Genomic DNA, 22,710 nt, shown 5'->3' with positions numbered 1-22,710 from the left:
TTCGACCTTTACACTCAAATAATAGCTTGTTAAATTTTTTTCTATCTAAATGGAGTCAGTCATAGATCTAAGAAATAATCAACTTACATTCGATAACACGAATATCTTAACGATTGTAGACGAAAACAATGTGATCTGGTTTAAGGCTAAAGATGTTGCAGAAATTTTACAATATGAAAATACTAGACAAGCTATCATAAATAATATTGATAATGACTAGAAAATAGCCTTTAAATATATAAATTACAAGAGTCTATGCCATAGACCCTTTCAAAATCTTCATCCTGACACTATTTTCGTTAATGAATCTAGCCTTTATTCTCGAAATAAAAATTACTAGTTAAATTTCTTTTCTATCTAAATGGAGTCAGTTGTAGACCTACTCAATAATCAACTTAGATTTAAAAGCAAACATATCTTTACAATTGTTGATGAAAATAATGAATTTTGGTTTAAGGCGAAAGATGTTGCAGAGGTGTTAGAATATAAAGATACGAAGAAAGCAATTAAAGAACATGTTAAAGAAAAATATAAAAAAAGCTTCGAAAACATACATTCTGAAGGTAGGGGTGATTCGCCCCCGCCTTCAAACTTTCAAAAAAACGCTGTTTTCATTAATGAAGCAGGCATATATTCTTTAATCTTGAAATCTAAAATGAAAATAGCAGAAATGTTTCAAGATTGGGTTTTAGAAGAAGTTTTGCCAAGTATTCATAAATTTGGTGAGTACAAACTTGAAAACAAGATTAAATATTTAGAGGATGAAGTAAAACACTTGCAAATTAAAGATGAAATCAAAACGGAAATAATCGCAAAACAAAGTGTAAAAATTGACTTGATGAAACCAGACCTTGTTTGTAAAGATTTTGATAAGAAAAAACACCATGTTTTTGTGTTAATTAAGAAGAATCACATGTGGGAATATCCTTATTACGTTATCAGAGCTCAAAAGAGAGAAATACCGAAAAGATTAAAACATCTAAAAATAAATTATCCTGAATTAGAGATTTTGTTCATTGATGACGAACCAAATTCTATCAATCTGTATAAACCAAATGAAAGAATCTTTGAATATTTTATACAACGGAAATCATTTTACTACAAATATGGCAGAATCTCGACTGATTTATAGAATATCTAAATTACACGATGAAAATGTTAATAAATCTTATTAAACTCTCGAATTATGAAATTTTGTTTGTAAATGTTTTTGAAGATAAGGTAACCACTGAAGAGTTCTTCCACATTCACAATGAGTCTCTTTCTTTTGACTTTCTCGGTACATTCTTCTAGCACATTCCTTACAAAAAGCGTCCTTTCTATCTTTACTATAATGTCGATTATTAAATTCAGAAATATTCTTAATTTCTTTACAAATGTGACACTCTTTCTCTTCTAAAGTTAATTTTTCCATTGTATCGTATAAATCTCTTTTCATATTTTTTACGACAATCCTTACAATAATATTCAAATCCGTCTTTTTTAATCTTATTTTTATAAAAAGCTTCAAAACCTTTTATTTCTTTGCACACTGAACATTTTCTTTTGGGCCTCCATTTATATAGAAAAAATCTTTGACTTTCTCAATTCATATTCATAAAACTTTCCGGTTATTTCTTCATTATTTAAATCTTTTATACTATAAGTTACAGGATCTGTGTTATTAATTTGATAAATCACAAAGATTTCTCTTGACCAATTGTTCTTATATTTGTTCGAAAATGTTTGTTTTTTTACTAACAATTCTTACATGATCATTGACTTTAAATTTAGTTTTCGTGTGAATTTCTGGTGGAACATACTTAAAAACCGACTCTAATAACTCTTTTTCTGCATCTTTATCTACGTCTTTAGGCTTCATTTTGATTGTGCTATGAACAGTATCGTTATATTTCTTTACGATTTCTTGAAGAATATCGATCCATTTAAAGTTTTTATTAATCTCAAAAATTACTGTCATTCTCTCATTTTGAGTTCTGTTATATCTCTCTACAATACTTGATTTCTCTTCGTTTTCAGTATCATAAATCTTAATGTTGTATTTTCTCAAAACATCGTTAAATTCTTTATTTTTAAACTCTAAACCCTTATCTGTATGAAGTAGGTTTGGAGGTTTGTGATTGATCCTTATGGCATCTTTTAACTATATCTTCGAAAGCTTTTGAAATATCCTTGCCGTTTTTTCTTTTGATAGCTCTTGACCAAGCATATTTTGAGAAAGTATCAATAACATTTAACATATACTTAAATCCATCATTTTGATCTGAATAGTTAGACATTATAACTAAATCTGCTGCCCATAAATCGTCAATTCCTAATGTTATAATTTTTTCTCTTTTTAAACTTCTTTCGTACTGGTGCATGAATTTCTCGAGCTTCAATCTCTATCTCATCTTTAGTCTTCAATTCTTGCTTAACAGGTTTTGGATTTGGATTCTTTATAAACTTACTCTTGTTTGTCTTACATTTTGAACATTTTGCTGCAATTCTATACAACCCGTTTTGAGTTTGAACGATTTTTGAATCTATATTTTTCGTTTTCTTTTTACACTTGTGACAGTGAATTAAATCATCTTCCATTTACATATCAAAGTTTCCAAGTTTATTTAATTCGTCTAATATATCAGATTTTGCTTCATTTTTATAGCCATACGGTACTGTATCGATCTTATTTTCTAGGACATTTCTCTTATCATCTTTAGCGTTCAGTGCCAGCTTGTTTATGGTGATGGTATACAAATCATGTTTATAGCTTTTGATTACTGTCATCTCCCTAAATTCTTCTTTATCTTCGAACAAACATCTCTTCAAGTTTTCGATATTTATTGTTTTATTTACAACGCTTCTCTTAATTCCTTTACATCTTACTGGATTTTTGTCTAGATATTTGTACGAGTACATCTTTGATCTCAATCCACAAAATTCTTCTAATATCTCGCCGTTCAATTCGTCTTTGAATTTCCCTATTACCTTCTTATTTTTAGTAGTGAAACATTCGTGATCTTTTGGATAGTCGCTCGTATCGAAATCATCTATATTTTCTTTAATAATTTTAAAGGGATCTCGTTTCAATTCTAGGAAATAACTGTCTGTATCCATGTAACACAGATTCAAATCTGGATCAAACTTCTTTAATTTGTTGTAATAAAACTCGTACATTAGCAATTTTTGAGAGGTCGAGAACTGAAAATCCTATGTAAATCGGTTTGTTAAATTTAACCTTTTGTTTGTACATGTGACTCGCTATACAGTTGTGGTCAAAGATATTGAAACATTTGAAATTCGTTTTCTTAGCTTGTTTCATTGAAAATTCTTCGTTTCCTAGTTTAATATCACATCTATTTCTTACATTTTCCATAGATTTTCCAAAAACCGAGTTGTTCATAAGCTTATAAAAGTCCTTCTCAAAGTCACTTATAGCCTTGGTTCTCATACTAGTATTAAAATCGATATATTCTTTCATGAAAGGTTTCTGATCAAACGCAATAACCCTATTCACATGTTTTAAAATCATACCTTGTTCTAGATAGAATTTCAAATTTCTAGAATGAACAACATATTCTGTTTTGTTTAAAAGAGTTGTGCAAAGTTTGTTGTTATAATGTTCTGGAGCAAGAGGTAAAATCTTTGTGATGTTCATGCAAATTTGTTGGATATTCAAGATCAACTTCTAAAATATATCCATAATCTTCTTCTCCTGTAAGTTCTAAAATTGTTTCTTGCCACTCTTCTTTTGTATACGTTTTAGGATCCATCCACTTGATATCACTATACGGCAGTTTTTGCATAAGTCCATACCCATAAAGGTTGTTTGCATCGACGTACAACAAATAGTTTTCGGGCTTTGTCTTATCAAAATCTTTTAAATATTTGTTATTTGCTTTCACATATCGTTTAATACACTGAGAAAATGCCTCCGCGAATACCTTTTTCGATCATCAAATACATATTATAATCACTAATTAATTGTAATTCTATCTTCGTTAATTTTAACATAGCATCCCATGCAAGACTGGGAGCTGTTAGATAGTGTGCTGGATCAAGTTTATAGCAATTCAAACAAATATTCCTAAAATTTTCAAAGATATCAGCGAGCAATAGAACATCTTGAATGTTATAGAGATCGGAGTAATTTCCTAGATTTTTTACTTTTAATTTGTTCCATACATTTAAGTAGTGTTGAAAATCTTTCTCAGATATGCTCTCGTCTGTCAAAAGTGAATAGAAATCTTGAATTCTCAATTCTTCTGTGTAATCAAGTTTTTCGATACTGTCGATAAATTCGTAAGGAAATATGCCTTTTCCAGATAGAATTTTAAAGATTTCTTCTTCGTCATTTGGTTGTCTATCTAGAATTGCGTTCAGACCATCTTGTATAAAATGATTTGTATGTTTGAAATCATATTTTTTGAGGTTTTTAGCTAACTTTTCTATAGACGATGCCATAAATCTGAACGTATCTACGAAAGAAAACTTGATGAACTTTCTTGGTTTATCATCTTCAAACTCATACCCATATCCTGAATTTACTGAATAATTTATGTATTTTTCATCGGTGTTTGCGATCAAATCAACATTACCATACTGTTTTGCCAACTCTTTTATGTACAAATGAGTATCATAATTTGACATATTGTGACAGAAAACTGGAATATTTTGAGGAAATTTGAGATTCAAGTTACAAGATAAATGAGCTGAACCTCTAAATTTACCTGTTAAATGACAATGATCTCGTACTTTTTTTCTTGTTTGATTATCAAAACCCTCACATTCACAAATATGACAAAGACTAGAATTTTGGTACGCTAATTCTTCTTCTTCGGTCAATTTCATAGGTTTTTTGTTCTTAGAATTATACCTTTTAGCTATGTATTTTGATATTTTATTGAGTTCTTCATACAATTTTGCAGGAAACATTAGGCAAATCGTCTTCATTTTCGGCTCGATAACATATCGGTTTATACATGCGATTCGTCACATTTGACACTAAATATAGAGTAAAACCATAAGGAATGTGCTTCTGAATCTTGGTTGTAATCGATCTTTGTGGATTGTTCTTGCATGTCGGAATTTTTTCTAATATGCTCTCAAAATCCATATAAATAACGTAAGGATGAGAAAATTTCTTTTGATAATTAGTAAATGTTGTTGTTTGACCTGGAAACGGCATAATTGGCTTACAAACTTCGTGTTGCTTGCAAATTTCTAAATGATCTGTTAAATCTCCAGATTTGTAGAAATGGCTTAAACATCTTCTGCATAGAAATTTTTTATTTTTACACTTAGATAACTGGGAAAATACAAGTTTGTTTAAATCTGTTATCAAAACATAATGAGATTTTTCATCTTGTTTTACATACAATAAATTGATTTCTAATTTGGCGTCATAAACTTCTGAAATTTGCAACGGAACAATATTGAGTTTTTCATCAAAACTATAGACATTTACAGACATTTTCGGATAATTATACTTTGCTTTACTGCTTCGTTTTTCAAATAATTGTATATCTTTTAAAGACATAGGATAGTCGAACCCAGAAAATATCTCGTCATTTACAAATTTTTCATATTGTTTTACACGTTCAGGATGAAATTTTGATTTTTTCAATTGCACATCGGATAGAGTAAATAAAGCAATAGTCATCTTCATTTTTGATATTTACACAAGCTTTCTTTACCTTGATCTCTTGTGGTAAATCGATATATGATCCTGCGTTCATAAATTCGTGTTTATTAAGGCTCAAAACTAATTGTTTACAGCGTTTTAATGTCCATCCAGAACCTCGATTTGGATGATTTGTCTGTTCTCGATGTGTTAATTTATTAAATTGTTTAGAAATAAAGTCGTTTACATCAAAGATCTCATCTGCTTTTATAGTAAAGTACATTGGACAAGTTTGTGTTTCACCGTTCACTAAAGTTCGTTCGTATTCGCATTCTAAAGAGAGATATCCCTTTACTATTTTTCACAGTTTCTTGAAATTTTTCGATTAAACTTTTAAATTTCTGGGCGCAAAATAGAAAGATATTTGTAAATTGACATGAAATTGTCCGTTCAAATTTGTTAAAATGTATTGCTTAAATAGACCGTGTATTGAGGATAAAACTTCTACATCAATGATATTTTCAGGTTTCTCATTAATCGTTTTATCAATTTCTTCGATCATTTCTGACTTAGTTTTTGTCGTTAGTTTCGATAGCCAATTTTTTCAGCTATTGAATGAATTTTTTCATCATTAAATAGATTGAGATCTTTTTTACTTTCCTTAAAATTTTTCTTTAGTTCACGCAATTTTTCTATATTATACATGTTTTGGTGATCGGCAATTTGATTTTCTTTAGCCCAAGTCCTCAAAATAATTTAGTTCTTTTTCATAAATGTCTTTGTTTTTTTAGATGATTTTTGGACTTATAATGCCGAGTATAGTGATGTTCAAAAACATCTTTTTTGCAGTATGGGCACTCTATCTTTTTCCGCTCCATATTTAAAGAGCAAAAATTTGTAAACTAAAATTTTGAGAAGTGGTGATTTTTGACACAAATCAGCACAATTTCTGGTCAAATGTTTTTCAGATTGTTCTATTTAAAGAGCAAAAAATTTGTAAAATTAAATTTTGAGAAGTAGTGATTTTTGACACAAATCAGCACAATTTCTGGTCAAATGTTTTCAGATTGTTCTATTTATTATAGAAAAATCTTTTAACTAAATTTAGTTAAAAGATTTTTCTATAATAAATGGCGGCGCTGTTACAAGAGTTGAATAAGGTTGGTGAACTAAGATTCAAAGAATATAAGAAATTAGTGGAATTGGAAGAAAAAAACAGATATAGAATCTTGAATTTGGAGAAAATGAAAGATAAGTTCGGGATGACAATAATTGCCGAGTTGGAAGATTGTAAAGTACACTTACCGAACAGATTTTTGACTGTTTTGGATGAAAAAAAGATTTAAAGAATTGAATAAACATGATAAATTACACTTGGTTGTTACTGGAAAGAAGACTATTAAAGATAAAGACTGTGTTTACAATTAACTTTGTAGAGTAAAGATTTTTTATTAAGATTTCTGGATTTTTTCATTAAAACAGCTTATAAATGTAGAAGCAAACATTGAACAGCAAAACAGCTAAAGATTCGGTTATTTAACATTCGTGATTTCCTGTTTGATTTCTCAGATTTGTTTATGGTTCAATGGACAGTATTTTACATTGATTTTCTGACTGTCCCAAAAGTGTCCTAGAACCCTCATATTCATATCTACTCATGTGTATGTATGTAAATATGTACAAAAACTGAGTTGACAAATATAATAGATTAAGTAATAAATAATCATCATTGCTGGATTTGAGTTTATAGTTTATTAGTTATTAATGCTTCGTTGTTATATAGGCTATTAAAATTGTAGTTTATCAATTTTATTAATTACTAGTTGGTAAAACAACATCAATATATTTTTTACTTACTTGAAATGATATACTAATTGAAAATAAATAATACTTAATAACTCATTTTTAAAACGTTTTTTTTTTTACTGACCACTTGTTTCCACTTTTTTTTAATTGCTTCAAGGGTCTTCAATATAGTAATTGTTTTCATTAAATATTAAATTCAGCTTTAGCACTGAAGTACTTACAGGTTTCTCAGCGTTAAAGATCCAAATTCTTCCGGGATAAACCTGGGTTACCCAATAAACTGGCACTAAACTCAAAATCGAGGCTCATAAACTATTGAGTCAATACATTGGAAAAGGGCTATTTTTATATAAAAAAGTTAGAAACTATATAATATAAGCCACTAGAAGTCCGTGTTTAATACAAATTCGAATTGCGTTAAACTCTTCTTGTTTAATGTTTTGCGGGTTGTAGTGCAATGCGTTCCAAATCAGCTGGTCGATTTTTAATTTTCCTCTTAAAAAACTGAAAACTGTATCGACGAACCCAAAACAAGATAAGAATATCTACAAAAACTATATACTGTCTAACAAGGACATTAATATTAGTCTTATAATCATCTGTTTAATGTTTTATTCCCCACGTTTCAATGTCTGCTGTGTAAAACATCCTCGATCAGTCATCAAATTTAATTTATATAATTACGAATACTTTAATCAAGGATAATCTACATTATTTCTTAGTAATTTTCAGACAAAATTAAGTTCGTTTTTACAAATTTCTTTATCGTCCAGGCGTTTTGAAATTAAAGTTTATTATTTACTAAATCTTCTTATATTACTGGACTTATGGAGCACATTGCAGAGGTATAGAGTCAGACCTAGAGTGAATGATATTTATAGGATAGCTTTATAAAATCTTGATCACCTTTACAGAGACTTGATTTAAATTAAAATGCAAAATACCTTATTTACTATCAGTTTTTAAATAAGTGTAAATTAAAAAATGTTATACCAACTGACTACAATTAAATAAATCTTGGAATTTAAAAATATTTTTTAAAGTTTGGTAGTTTAAGTTCAGATGGATTGGAACCTTGCAACAAAAATTTGGTTGCCAAGTTGCACACTGTGTACTGAAATGGCGAGTAGCACGTGGGAGAAGATGTGGGAGTGAACGTTTTGATTGCGTGCAATTAGAAAACCAAACCTTTTAACATAAACGTAATATTTAACAATATCTGGAAATGTGATCAAAAAATTATATATCTGAAAATAAATATGATGAATATTATGCTATTATGGTAATATCTATATGGTAATTTTGAAAAAAAAAATAGTTTTGCTTTTGCAAATGTCTTTATCGTCCAGCTGTGTCGAAATTATACAGTTTATTATTTACTAAATCTTCTTATACTACTGAACTTATGGAGCACATAGCAGAGCTGTAGAAGTCAGCCCTAGATTTTTTTTGCGTATCCACTTACATCCGGAGGATGTTTGTCTCGAATTGTAATACAAGACTTCCTTTCCAGCAACTATCTGTACATTGATTCTATGAATTTTATTTTACTAATAATTACGTATGTCTTACAACAGGAAATAATATTGGAAAAAAAATTGCTTAATGTAATTTTTATCCAAATACTTCCATTCTATTATCGTTATAATACTGTAAATCTGTAAAGACATTGCTTACCTAAGTAGTAATATATTGTAGCTTCTAGGACAGCTAATTCAACAAATTTTATCTCTCTGCAGGGGGTCCTTATCTGAGATAACCTTTGACTTTTCCGCATTTTTGAGATAAACACGTGCTAGATAACCTTGACCCCAATTAAAAAAACACTTAGATAAGTCATGTCGGAGATAACCTTTGACATTTTCCGTATTCCTGAGATAAAAAACGTGCCACTATTGTTTACTTTTTCGTTATCGGCACGCGTTAGTTTAAATCGCTATTTTCTTGACCTTCGGTTGATATTGAAATTACTTTAACTGAACGTGGACGTCATTATAGTGATGTGTGCTTAAGTTAAATAATTTTTAATTTCTTCAGTTATGGCAGACAATCAACAAAGAGCAAATCAGGTGTCGCAGCGTCGAGAAGTGGATTGTCGCCCGCCGCAACATAACTGCAGGCCGGATTCGAGAGTAGAATCGTATGAAGAATATTATCGAAGAACTCACGGTGAAAGAAAACCTGTACAGAGTGGTTTTGTATCTTCTACTAAATGGACGGTTGGAGACTCTAATTGGTACAAAGCACAGACTGTGTATACAACTTCACAATATAGCAGCGGACCGCCACAGGACTCAAAGGTTTCTTCCAGCAAGGATCATTATGACAATTTCTATTTGAGGGAATTGCTTAGTGATTAATAGTAAACATTTTTTTTATTCAGTTAGAATCTGATGAACCTAATGCTATACTAAAATGATTTAAAAATTAAAAAAATATAATTCTCTGATACACTTAAGTAAAAGTTGGTATTGTTAGATCAACAGCTACCAACCTCTAAATTAATTAGGTTTAGATAAAACTATTTTCATTTGAGGTCAATTGGTGTCAGATAAAACAGCTCTCGATATCAACTTCATTTAAAGTGTGTCAATAAATTACCATTCTAATTAAACTCAATTGTATTAATATTTATTTATTTCAATGTTCAAAGTATTAAAAGCTCGTCTGCTACCTGATTTGGTGAGTAAATTACTATAAGTAAACCAGTTTTCTTAATTTATATTCTCAGTGCCTTTTTTTATTAAATTATTATTATTAATAAATTCTTGATTTTAGTTTTATAGTATCGAAAGTACGCAGTCCACTACGTACTGTGGTGAGTAAGTGACTGTAAACTTGTTTTCTAAATTTTCACTTCACTTTTGAATGCATTTTTCTATGAACAATATAAAAAAAAAACATTTGTATACTATCTACTCAGAGTCTGATGAATCCAATGCTATAAAATAAATTGAGAATTTGAAGAATCTTCGAACGTAGACGAAATACGGGATTCATGTTTATTTTTAAAATATTTTTAAAACTGTGTAGTAAACATTAAATAATATATATGAAAAATTATTTTTAAACAATTGACATTCTAATTAAACTCAATACAATTGTATTAATTATTTACTTCGCTCCATTTATAAAGGAAAAATTTCTTAACTAAGGATTTGAAAGTTATCTCTATTTCGAAAATATTTTTTTATTTATGAAAAATTATCAACTTTTAAGCTAATCATTTACAATAATTAGAAATAATTCAGTAGATTTTTCAGGATTTTTCAAAATACATATATATGATATACATATACATATACAAATATTTTATTATGTTACATGTTGTATTACACATCACTAAAAATGCATAAAATATACTGGAAAGTGACACCCATTCTAACTCTACTTGTAGGTCAATGCGGAAAGCTCCTAGAGCAAGTTAAGACTATCTGTTCATGTTTTTGGTGGATGTTTAGACATTTTAGATAGCTTTATTTCGGATTTCGCATTCGTATATTTGCTTATAAGATATTTTTGAATTATTATTATTCCTTTTAAATTTTGATGTTGTATCCTTACCATTGTACATTTGTACTACTTTCTTCTCAAATATTTATCAATATTTCTTTAAATTAATTTTGGTATTTATGATAGTCACAAACGCGATTTGTTTATTTTGCATAGCCGTATTTATTGTTTAATGATAGAGCGTACAGTCCCACGTCCTGCTGGAAGGACCTTCCGGAAGTACTTTTGTACGCAGCGTTGCGTCCTGCCAGCAGGACTTAAGGCACTTATGGCGAATGTTTGAACTGTCCTTCCAGCAGGACGCGTCCTTCCGGCAGTACTTTTGGTAACCAGAGCGCATTAGTGGCAATAATACTTCAGATATGGTGTTGGGCGAACAATAAACTACTGTAAATTTTGTAAAACTGTTTAATATGACTCTTACTAAAAAAACTGCCTTGTAATCTATGTTATAAATGTAAAATAAATGTATAAACATACGAAGTATAAATTTGTTCCGTTACACAACAGAGAGAGAATACGTGAATAAATTAAAAGTATAGAATAAGTAGTAAAAATTAAGATCTACCCAAGAAAACTTTATTAAGTATTTCAACTAATTAGTAAAATTCATTATGTATTCATATACTTAGGAAAGATATTGAAAATCTTGGGACTTATTATCTAATATGTTTAGCTATCTCAAAGAACTAAATTCAAAAAAGTATGATTTCTATCTTGATAGCTACATAGTCATCTTTTTCAATACATATCTAGTTCTTAAGACGTAAGGGTATACCATTTTTATATGGTATTCAAAACAATCTCTGCCAGTTTGTGGGCTACACATGGCAGCATTAGGTCCGCATTCTTGCAAAAGAAGCTTGCTTTCATTTGCTTTCCGTGCACTCTCGAGTAGATTAGACACTTCCTTTGAACTCGCTTCCGTTCGTCTTCTTTAGAAAGGTTAACAAGGACGTGCGAGATTACTTCTGCAGGTCTTGTTTCTGGTGGAAGGCCAAATTGGTTTTTTATTAATTGCAAGGCTAGTGCCTTAGTGAAGTCTGTGTGAGACTTCTTTTCAAGGGCAGGTCTGTGAAGGTTATATGCTAAAAAGGCATTAGTTTCCATAATACCAAATATACAAGCAACCATTCTATGATGCCACTGTTGAGTTTGCCACACCGTTTCTAGTGCTAGTCCATCTTGGCGAATGTGGTTATGTATGTCTATGGCAGGAGCTCCCATGAAGTAATCTTCTACTAGTTTTGGACGTGCTACTTTTTTGGTGTAAGGTTTTCCGTCGTCATCATATCTTTTTTTTTGTACATGGTTTTCCAGGTAAACTTGTAGAGCAGGTACCTACAAACGTATGAACCTTACGGTCTCTCCATCCTACACAAATAAGATCTACATTTTCCGAGCTTGCTGTAGCTGATATAAAAGACCCCTTTTCCTTAGGGCACCTCAGGACAGTTTGCTTCAGCGGATGGTTTCTATAGGCGGTTTTAACCATCCCCAAAAAATACAAACCTCTTTCCTTTAACTGAATACTGGTCTTTATAGAAGAAAACCAAGAATCTCCTACAACTATTCGACCAGTTCCATGCCACGGTTCAGTCAATTGTAGCGTTGTTGCAGTCCCGGCACCAAAGTCCTTTTGCCATTTTTTATTTTTTATTTCTTCTTTCCCCTCATTGATTTCCAACCCAATCATGATTCTTGATGTTGCTATCACAAATAGTTTTTACTTCACAACCAACTTCTTTATGTTTCCTTTTAATTTTCATCACAGCAGGCATGCCATTTTCACGGTAGTTGCCTTTCCCGTACCAAGCAAACATGGATTCATCTTCAGGCATGTCAAATGCCATTGCCATTAAAATTTCTTCAAAACGATGCAGACCAATCCCAAACCTAGAACCAAAAGCTGGAACAGGAAAGAGGCCGTCGGTTTCCGTAGACCAGTAGTTGCGGCGGACCCCTAACATATTTATACTCATGGCGTGCAAAATACCAATTGACTTGAAAAAACTCATGTCTCGAAATTGGTTTTCTTCTATCCCTCAAATGAGCATTTGAAAAAACTAAAATATGGTTTATATCATCAATGATGAGCGACTCCATGCATTTCCACTATTTGGAATATCAAAATAAGTAGCGAAAACATACACACGTCACCCTTTCCTATAATCGCCGCCATTTCTGAACGGTCAGAGCTACCAACTTCAGACTTGCATGCGCTAATTCGTTACATTTCCCTCTTTCTAATGGGACCAAGAACGGTCCTGCCAGCAGGACTTATCGTCCTCGTGTAAGCAGTTGAATTACGTCCTCAAATGAGAACGTAACGTCCTGCCGGCAGTGCCTTGTACGCTCTATCATTAACACTTGTATTTATTTATGTTGCTGTTTGTTTTCACATTTTCTTGTCATATGAAGCAGTTTTTAAAAATTGTATTGTGTCATTGCTGTTTTGTTGTTGCAAAGGTTGCATTGTAATTTAGTGAATTTAGTGTTCAGCCATTTTGGTTGTTATAGATTTAAACTGTTAGCAAAATTGGCGTTCCTGTTAGCAAATTGATGAGTTAATAGAATACAATGGTAGTATCTGAAAGGAAAATTATGTTTTTATCAAAATATTAACATGTACCAAGAATAGAAACTAGACAACGTAAGTAAGACCAGCGAAGGACATGTACGCGAACAAAGCAACGTCGGTCGCACGGTTGTCTTTTACCATGTTTAAACTTTGTTTTACCTTCACGACCAGCCTAGGCGAACTTTTTATTATTTTATTTCGTTTTAACTATTTATGTGTAAGTATATACTGACAATGCCGGAATCGTGCTAAGCGCGTCATACGTAAGAATATAATGGATTGCTTCAAGCTACAAATTTATAATATTAAATCTACGTGTTTTTCAAATATCCTTTATTTAAGTAATTTTGCGAACATTATTTACTTATTTATATTTATTTAATTCGCCAATCAATGTTTAAATATTTTTATGTCAGTTGTTCCTGTGCCTCACTAAACCAGGTTTTATTTTCTGCTGTATGAGAAGGGTACCTACCACAAGGCAATTTTATGTATTGTTTGATATACTGCCATTAAACAATTATATTTTACGAGTATTTCATTTGCATCGGAAAAAATAAACAATCAATCAGTCATTGGCTAAGAGGGCAGACTAATAATATAATTTTTGTCAATCTCTAGTTATAGGTTACTTCCAGAAGTGGACATTAGTTTCAATTTCAAATACAAAATAATAACAAGTTATATAGCTCAGTTGATCCATATTTTGACCTCATCAGTCAAATGGGCTATGAGAAAGTATGAGAGTGTATTTGGAAAGTTATAGATGTTTGGGAACCGGTGAGATAGTATAAAAGAGCATAGTGATCAAATTTATAGTTAGGCTTTCGTTGAACGCCATGGCGCGCCAGCTGCACAACAGTGTGCAATTAGAGTAAAAGATAAATTATAGTTCAGTTTATCATTAATGGAAGTGATATAAAAATACTAATCTCATATTATTAATGCTAAAATTGTCAGCGGTAATTACAATGCTACTACACTATTTGAGACGTGAACAAGTTTGTTTACACAGAAACGTCATCAGCTCTACCTTAAAGTACCTTTTGTGAGTCAGACACAGGAAAGCGACGTGGTTTAAATGTACAATGTTCTGAGTTTAGACTTACAGATATGATTTATTCACAATGCCTGTACAATTCCTGAAGCTCATTCACGAACATAACACTAGCCCTCTCTAACAACACACCTCAACATATCGAGGTTCGATTACATACGGGATAATTAATACAAATTAATAGATATTAAAGTGTACCTGACTACTGCAGTATAGCAATATCTGACTCCTTGACATCTCCACATAAAATCAGCCATTATTGTCTTATAACAAAACAAAAAATTTGCTTGGATTTGATACACTGAATGATTATTTAAAATAGTCACAACAATACTTTACAATTGATAACTAAACAACACTGCAAACTGAATTGACATCTAAAGACATTCGTCATCTAAATTATATGAAAATGTTGAGTTTAGGTCCATTTCAGCCTGTGATTAGTGCAGCGTCTGAGATCTGACATTGTCCTTGACTCTGGAGTCCACGTTATCCAAAAGAAATCCAAAACAATTGGGCCAAAGGAACTGTTTGCATAGGTTCGACATGAAAGACATCTAGACCACAATGGAAGTCAGGCTGGTTCACCTGCAGCTGTAAAGTGTACTCTAGATGACGAGGTATTCTCATCGTCTGAAGAGACGACTTGAACAAGTGCACACTTGAGTGCATCACGATGTTTTGGACACCATCCGTCACGGGGAAGCAACCGAGTTTTCAACACATAATGTAACTATAGTGGGAAAGGATTATTCACTGTTATACTTCAAATTAAGTGTTTAAATAGAGCTAAACTCAACATTTGCATTAAATAAACCCTTCTCAACATAGCTAAGTTATGTCTCAGTTATCCATTTTATTAACAAGATCAGCATAATTATCACATGCATGCAGGAAATTATATCACTGAAAGTAATAATAATCTCACTACGCCGTATAGAGTAGTGGATAATATTCTTCCTCCTTCCTCTTGTTAGGTGCTTACTAACGAAGTACGAGCCAACTCACTGAAAATAGTTTGTTAAATAACAAAATTGTTAAGGTCATTAAAGTTGTGTTCCAAAACTTTCTTATTTTTTTGAAATTAGTTAATTCAAAATTAGAATTTTAGAAGTACAAGATATTTCCATCTCACAAAAAGATAAAAGAAACAAACAACAATAACAACGGACAATCATACCAGCGCGTTGTGACACGCATAGGTCACTCAGTTAATAGTGGATGGTCTGTCAGTGCAGATACACTGTATTCTGTATTCTATAGCTTTTCAGTAATAATAAAAGTGTTTTGTTTTTATTAAATACATTTTTAAAGTTAGTGTGCATGGAATTGACACAAAACTTATTTGTTCTGATTCGTGACTTATACGTGTCACGTCACCTTGTTATGATTATTCATTTTAACTGTAGTTATGTATTTAGCAGTACATTTTAATATTGTAGTTGTAGTTTGTGAGACTGCAGATCTCGAAATTCAGAGTGTCTTAATTCTTGTATCACTGAAACGATGGTATAAAATGTCCTGAGAAATCCTGTTTCTATTACAGCTTTTTTCAGTTAAATATTTGTTGAAAATGCTGCCTTAGCGAGGGAAATATATTCTAAGAATTTAATTGTGTTAACAATGTTTCGATGATATCTATAGCACTGGCCGTGTAGCTTTATAACTAAGATGACTTTTGGCCTGTATAGTTCTATAAATGTAAAAAACTGCAACAAATCGATTGATGTGCTCCCTAAGTACTTATAGTGTGTTAAAAACTTTACATTACATGAAAATTAAATTTATCTAGGAAACCTGGCGATATTGAGCTGCGCCGGTCCTGCCACTGTAAGGGAATGGGGATCACGGTACAATTGTTTAAACACAGTATAAAAGGTTATTAAGTGACATCTAATCTTAGTCAAATACAGTCTAAATGTACAGATATCCCAAGTCACTTGCGTTATGTTAGATTTGACGCAGTACTTTCCTTATATAATTGAAATTAAAATTCAAACTTTTTTTATTCAAGACTAACCATTTTTTACAATCCAGTTATTTTTTATCCTCTCTAGATGAAGCTATTTGAGAGGAAAATCTAAGAAAAAAAATCATACACACATGCACAACTATTAATTAAAAATACAAACGTAGAGATGAAATTCGTATTCTAAATTTAAATTCCAAATAAATTGTATCAGTTATAAACTAATAAAAAACGTAATAACAAACTTGATAAATAACCGAAACAAACATTATATATATCAATATAGATTTTACATGTAATAACACATCACTTTACATATTTTTTACAATTTGCTATATTATATTTACATAAAAGAAAGCACAAAGAAATAAAGCATGAACATCTGAGAAATATATAAAGAAAATATTGATTTTAAAATTAAAAATTGATTAAAGTATTCGGCCACCTTAAATTACATCATGACTGGATTGAGTATTCACTCATATATACTTAAATATAATGTATATTCTTCAATGTGATAACTGAATAAAAATTAAATTTTACAAAACCGAACATCACAGAAAAACACCACTTTTCTTGACCATAACTATCAAATCAAAATAAACAAGATAAAATAATTATTCCTATATATATATATAATAAGGGTTTGTAAATAAATCAATTAAACATGTAAAAAATACACGTAAAAAAGTGAAAATTATAACATGTACTAAATTGGTTATTAGATTTATTAAGCTGCTTAGTAGCCGTTATAAATTAATAAAGTAGTTTAATTTGAATGAAGTATAATTAATATGAGATTTAGGGTCACTAAATGATCATATGGGATCCTCCATCGGTAGAATACAGCTTGCTAGAGGGCAAAATGTGTCTAGACATTTACTTAAGGTCTCATATTATAATCATTATTGTGTAGTTTGAGCCAATTTTAAAGCAAATGTTGGTATAATAGATTATATCATAAAGGTAGAAACAATGTTTTCATAAGAATAAAATTGTACACTCTATTAATAACAAATATGTTAAGCTACGATGAAATTGGAAACACAACCTGAGGTAAAAGGAGCTAACATTGTTATTTCAGTGAGATGGTGGCAAATGTTATTACGAGGTTGAGTTTTGTTAAAATTACACTTCTACCGATGTTTTGCGGCTTCACCCCAAAAATTAAACCACTGCATTAGCTTTTACTTACGATCCTTGGATTTAAGTGTTATATTTTGTTTTCTCCAAAACACTGGAAACAAACAGAAGTGAAAATATTTATTCAGGCTAGGTATTGAACTATTGAATAATTTTGTATAGAAAAATAAATTATTTTCAGAGTTAACTCAATAGAGTTAACAAATAATAAATGTTAATATAACAAATGTTTATTATATTTGTAATTATTGCAGATTAAATCATCTGCTGAAGTATTATTTGTTCATCAAAACCTAATTTTTTTAAGATTGAAAGGACTGCTTCTCAAGATGTATTGATCCCAACTCAAAATACTAACAATTTAACGATTATTGTGTAATTTTTGAAACACAATAGTCAAAGAAACAAAAGTGTTGTGGTAGAACTCGGAGGGTTTATTGTTTGTTGTCTGGATGGTTCAGACAAATATAAGATATAAAGAACGAAACAGGATCTTCTTAAAATCGGAGTCGGCCTGTTCATATGTGCCATAACTCTTGAGAGAAAGGTTATAGAGACTTTAAGCTTACAACAGAGATTTCTCTTGGTCCAAAAATTGATTTTTAAGTTAAAATTTCAAAGAGCAGCGAGCTGACACTAACTCGGGAAAGAAATATCGTATATTCAATTCTTTCACACTTAGCAAACAAAGCAACAGAGCCAGGGAATCAATCTTCCAGTGCACTCGTAAACTCCCCAAGTGAATAAATGTGTTTCACACCAAGAAGTATTTTAATAGAGCGTTGAAATAATTTTAATTTTGCAGTTTCATATTCTCAGGGAGCCAGTGCGACACCAACCTGGGAAGGAAGTTTCTCAAAGTCAGTTGTTCGATGTTGCTGAACCCATAAAGTTGTCCCTACCAATATTAATGTGCCAGTGGACAATACGTAGTAAATGACATCAGAACCTGCAGTACATGAATACATCGAGAATATATTGGAAAGATAAGGTCAATAATTCCAAGCTCATAAAGACATCTCGTTGAGAGCCTTCATATAAGTCATCAAATTGAGGCCAACAGACAATTTTAAAGTTTGATCTACTAACAAAGTAACCAGTAGCTTAATTAATAAGTTAAACATAAGAATTATTTTATTATTCGTCAAATAAAGTTACTATAGGCTTTTTAATTTCATGACTTCCGGAGAAGGACTGAGTATGTATATATAAAATGAGAGCGATCTACAAGGAATATAAATATGTACTAGTATTTATTTTACAGTTTTACAAATTGGAAGTAAACTAATTTTAGTTCAACAAAATATGAGTAGAATTTGTACTTTTGAAGTACAGTATATACCAATTTTTCTAATTTTAAATAAATAATATTGGCAACAATTAAGATAAGATTGCTTATAAGATAAGGGTAGAATCCATTATTTTTGCTATTAAGATATGACGCAGATTCTTGCAGTCCTGTTCCACTCAGTTATTTATTTGTTACTTATTGTATATGAATATAATATAATCTGATTATTGTTTAAAACTCATTATTGTTGATAGATTTGAAAGTATACAAGGACTTCAGACATTTGCCATAGCTATACGTTACAAAAATAAAATAAAATATAAAAAGCTGGAATTGTCCTGTTTTCAGATGTCATTACTGTAAAAAATTAGGAATTTTAAGTTCAAGGACAAAAACCATAGGGTTTCTCAAATTTTTGCTTATTATCCAAACCATTGCTATCCTATTTCTTTAGGTGCGATGATGACATGACCTGGACTTTACCGACTTTCTATTATTTTTAATAAATACAGATAAGAAAAGAGACGTGTGAGAATATTAGTTGTAAACAAATTGTGCTACCTCATCCGTCCGCTGACTGATCATCTGTTTCCTGTAACACTGTCAAACTCATGTCCTGTTTGTATGTGAGGTCTACGTTGGAGTATGAATGATTTAAACTTCAATTTAAGGCTCCAGTTAGATAATTCTTATATAAAAGTCTAAACACTATTTCCCCCAAAACGAGAGCCGAAATAAGACAAGTTTGTCAAAAGACAAATGCAGGAAGATTAGCAGGACACAGGTACTCTTACTTTAGCCATCAGCTGGTGAGTGAATCAGCTTTGTTTTAACACTACTGTATTACGCAACTGTACTTTATAAAATGTACCTGGCATATCCTATGCACTATGATTTAATAAGGGTATTGCCGTAACATATTGATGATAAATAATAAATAAATAAAATTAATCTTATTATTAAATATTCTAATTGACTTGGCATGAACTGAAGAAGGTTATCAACTGCATATTTATAATAAATTGCAAATGTCATTACTATCTGATATATTTCTATGAGGCTGACTGCATACTAACATGTTAAAGTTCGCAACAAGGCCTGCTGCATCTGCCACTGATAGGTTTCGCGGTAAGGGATATTTTATAATTAACGATTTTTCGATTAATTAATTAAAGTACTATAAAAGATATGTTTGCCATCTGTACAATCTTTGTATGTAATGTTATTGTACTCTAAAATCACCGTGTGCGAGTTAATAGTTAATTCGTACAAAAATTTTAACGGGTGTATTTAACATACCTGTACCACAATGAGTTAAAGCTTCCCCTTAGAACTAATCTGTAGAAAGTTAATAAGTAGAGGTTAGCGTTGAAATTATATATGTGCTGACACATTGCGACAGCTATAATACACAGCGTGGACCTGCACTATTGAACTTGACATACATCTTGAGTAGACTTAATAGAGGCGCTCTACGACAGCTATAATACACAGCGTGGACGTGAACTATCGAACTTTACATACTATTGAGTAGACTTGATAGAGGCGCTCTACGACAGCTATAATACACAGCGTGGACGTGAACTATCGAACTTTACATACTATTGAGTAGACTTGATAGAGGCGCTCTACGACAGCTATAATACACAGCGTGGACGTGAACTATCGAACTTTACATACTCTTGAGTAGACTTGATAGAGGCGCTCTACGACAGCTATAATACACAGCGTGGACGTGAACTATCGAACTTTACATACTCTTGAGTAGACTTGATAGAGGCGCTCTACGACAGCTATAATACACAGCGTGGACGTGACCTATCGAACTTGACATACCTCTTGAGTAGACTTGATAGAGGCGCTTTACGACAGCTATAATACACAGCGTGGACGTGAACTATCGAACTTGACATACTCTTGAGTAGACTTGATAGAGGCGCTTTAGGACACGTAACTTGCACAGAATAATATATTATTAATAGGAATAATAGGCAATGCTCTTGTGAATACCTTGGTAACGGAGAGATGCTTTCGGAAAGTCAGGTCACTACCTGATAAGATATATAAAGAGTGATTAGGTAAAAATCTCGAGAGAAAAAATTCCATTTGATTTACCAAAATAAACTTTAATACTTGAAAGGAATGTTTTTAATTTTAAAACTAATGTAGAATGGAATGAGTTCTCTTCCATGTTTTACTGAACGCCATTTATTTCAAATAATCATTTCAAACATTCCATGAAGTGCTTACTGTTGTAGTTTATTCTTTTTAGCGTTTTTGTCTTCTGATACAGTAATGTTTTTTGTATAAACTCAATACAATGTGGTATTACCATTACATTTCAGAAATAGTTTTAGTAAAATTGTTAAAATGAAGCTGTGAGTGAGATTTTTCTAAAGTGAATTGGGTGTAGAGTTTGTTAAACTTCAGGAATCAACGATTTTTTATTTTTCGAGTTCATTATTTTGTTTACTTGTTATTATTCCATTCCAATTTACTTTCATTGAATTACACTAAAATTACATATGCACAAGTTACTTGTGCTAAATAAAAGAGTAAATGTTTACTGGGATCTTTTTATTGTTATTCTTTTATAATAATTGTTGCAGCAATGAACACTATACAATTAAACTTGTTAATTCAATGTACATTAGTTACTAACCAACATTTATGATAGTAAACTTGGTTTCTATAAACACTCAGTTCAAACATGTGGCAGATATACTGCAACAAATAAAAAGACTGATGGCGAAGGTATTCTCATTGCTATAAACTCTGCAATTCCCAACTTCAACTTAGATTCCACCTTCTCCGATACGGAAAGTTTATTTCCAAAACATGTTCCTCCTCGGAAGCAATTAATAATCGGTGACTTTTATATATATATATACTTAGGTATATATGTACCTGTTCAGAATTATAATGTTTTATACGTATTAAATGTTCTCGGATTGTATACGTGTCTTATTTCAAACCCCCCTAACCGTGGTTAAATAAGGTGGCACAAAGTGATTAGTTGAGTATCTCATGTTGGCAATCAATATCTACAATGTTGTACATTGTATGTATATTGTACTTTAATATTACTCGTTTTCTTTTAGCTATATGTAAATGACGCATGCCATATACAAAAGAGAAATTACAAAATAAATTTAAATCAATCAACTCTAAAAACTATATATCAAAGATTTATTCAGCATCATTCAACTTTTACTATTTTCTTCCATTATAATTCAATTATTTAAAAGACCTCTTATAATGTAAACCATATGATTCAAATCATTGGGTTTGTAGGTTTCAGTGATTGTTCAAAAGCTGTAGGAAAGTGTACATGGAACACTTGCATACTTGACCAGCGGAATCGTAAAACCTTGTTCACAAATTCTAAGTTCTCTCTCTGCAGGTGTTAATAGTTTTTGTCTAAAAATAAAGACAAAGCCGTTTATTTAAAAAGTCGTAAAAGAAGTACCGAAAATGTATGTTTATGTAATTACTGGTAAAATTATGTTTAAATCTTAACATGTTTCGAATTTTACCATGTTTGCATATGTAGTGGCAAAATATCCTTGGTCAACCTACTTAAATTTAACATAGTGTTAAATTAACAAAACAGTATATATATTCTGTAAATTTTTACCATTCAAATATAAGAATTGACTTTTAACAAATTTTCCGATTTTCTCGTTCGCCTGTACTATTTACACGATAACTGGAGCCAATATATTGAGAGCATTGGGAGGTTTAA

The 22,710-nt window shown here is 31.0% G+C and overlaps 1 pseudogene; it reads left to right on the top strand.

Annotated features, from left to right (window-relative positions):
• Nucleotides 1-22,710, top strand: part of LOC124371587 — a 91,322-nt pseudogene that overhangs the window by 36,156 nt on the left and 32,456 nt on the right.

This window comes from Homalodisca vitripennis, unplaced genomic scaffold, assembly GCF_021130785.1.
Source record: "Homalodisca vitripennis isolate AUS2020 unplaced genomic scaffold, UT_GWSS_2.1 ScUCBcl_1667;HRSCAF=5579, whole genome shotgun sequence".
Lineage (NCBI taxonomy): Eukaryota > Metazoa > Arthropoda > Insecta > Hemiptera > Cicadellidae > Homalodisca > Homalodisca vitripennis.
The sequence above is the reverse complement of the archived record's forward strand: the minus strand, read 5'-3'. Positions and strand labels throughout refer to the sequence as shown.